General features: G+C 37.0%; 1 protein-coding gene across 1 annotated transcript in view; it reads right to left on the reverse strand.

Annotated features, from left to right (window-relative positions):
• Positions 1-2,106, reverse strand: part of arrdc1a (arrestin domain containing 1a) — a 20,351-nt gene that overhangs the window by 15,824 nt on the left and 2,421 nt on the right. The gene's annotated exons all lie outside the window — the stretch shown is intronic.

Raw genomic sequence — 2,106 nt, forward strand, 5'->3', positions numbered from 1 at the left:
TGTGTGTGTGTGTGTGTGTGTGTGTGTATATTGCATTTCTTAGAGAATCTAGCATCTTGGGTGACATCAGAAAAACATAAAAACGTATGGATTAGTGTATGATGATTATTTATTATAAAATGTGCGGGCTATGCACACAAAACTTAACAGTGCCTTAAAATAGAGGCGGAACCCGGGAGAAATGGGAGTGTGGGTAGGTATAGTACATGGCCACACATTTGTAATCAACTTTCCACTAGGGGTGTACAATTCAGAAAATGTCACAATTCAATTCTGATTATTATTGTATTAATGGATTTTGGAATTCTATGAATCGATTTAGAATCGGTAAAGCTTGAATCGCGATTCAAATACAATACATACACCCCTATAAAACACTATAAAAAACAAATGCTTAACAGTCCATTAGTAACTTCATCATACCCATTGTAGACTAAGTGAACCACAATGACACATTTGATTTTAAATGCAATGTCAATATTTGCCCAGCATTACGCCTCAGCGCCCAACCCACATAATAATCCATCAGTGAGTCACTGTTGCAAGGGGAGAGAGTTTGTTTCCTGTTTAAAGCTGACAGTCTAACCCGCTCTACCTGAAGAGGAATGTACTCAGACTGGAGGCACTGCCATTCAAACAGAAAGACCCAACACATAAAAGCTGCTCTCAGTAAGTCAACAGACACAAAGAGAGAGAGAAAGAACGAGCGAGAGCGAGAGAGAGAGAGAAAGAGAAACACTTGAGTAAGATCTCAAGTAGGAACTAAGTTACTTTGATCATTAGTAAGTAAATAATAAAAAGTCTCTAAAGCCTATGAGAAATGGGCACTCAGGCTCCAGCACATGCACAGTATCATGTTAAACAAGACTAGGCCGAAACCTAGTATATGGCTGGACTGTGCATGGCATAAGATAGCATGAGCAGCAGTCAATGAGTAGAATGACTGTAAAGCTAGAAACATGGTCAATGCAAGTACGTAAACGCAAGGACAATGCCTGGAATTAAAAAAGAACAAGCTTTAAGAAGTTGGATTGCAAACTAACAAACCACATAAGGATTGATGTATGGCCCCTACAAAGAACTACAGTAAGCTCATATAGTATTTGTTACATGTGACAGAAAGGAATATCGGCTACAGTATAATGCTTTGAGGCAGGATTGAAGTTACCATTGTGGTCATGTCTTCTGATTTAGTTTTTCCTGGGACTTTAAAAGGTTTTCAGAACTGAAGGGAGTTTACATTTTATATTGGTGGATATTTTATCAGCTGATTCAAGTATTTAGTTAAGGTTATTTAATTTAGTTTCATTCATTCTTTTCTTTGTCTCAAGTTTCTTTTTTACAAACCCCATTTCCAATGAAGTTGGGGCATGAATAAAAACAATAGAATGGTTTGGAAATCCTTTCCAACCTATATTCAATTGAACACACCACAAAGACACAACATATAATGTTCTAACTGATCAATTATATTGTTGTTTTGCAAATTTTCACTCATTTAGAATGTGATGCCTGCAACACGTTCCAAAAAAAACTGGGACAAAATGCTCAAAAAACACCTGTTTGGAACATTCCACAGGTAAACAGGTTAATTGGTCATGATTGGGTATAAAGCGACGAGACCAGTTGAAACTTGCAAGTTCTTGTGACAAGACGGTCTGCAGCGTTCTAAAACCTGCCAATGTACACCAATGTGACATAACAACATGGTATCATCTCCATAGCAACCCTTCTTTGCACTTCCATTCTAACTTCCAACTTCTTTAGGCTTTTTTTAGCTGGATATACAATTTATTTTGTTTAAATATGAATGTGGATAACGTTAGTGATATTGAGATGGTTGCTACAGCGAAAAAACATTTTATTTATCTGATTCACGGATTTGTTCTAACACCTCTGGGTGCTCCCTCTCTATCTTGCACGACCATATAACGTTCCTGTGATTTTGGACAGTTGTTCAGGCTCCATCTGAAACTCTGCTGTTTCAACCAGCTGTTTTTAACATTAAAATAAAATGTAAAATAAAATTAAAAAAAAAAAAAGCTGACTTCTCTATTGGCTGTTGAAACAGGTGACGTCTCTTATGTTCCAAAAACCAGCCTCTGC

The sequence above is a fragment of the Etheostoma spectabile genome, chromosome 5, assembly GCF_008692095.1.
Source record: "Etheostoma spectabile isolate EspeVRDwgs_2016 chromosome 5, UIUC_Espe_1.0, whole genome shotgun sequence".
NCBI lineage: Eukaryota > Metazoa > Chordata > Actinopteri > Perciformes > Percidae > Etheostoma > Etheostoma spectabile.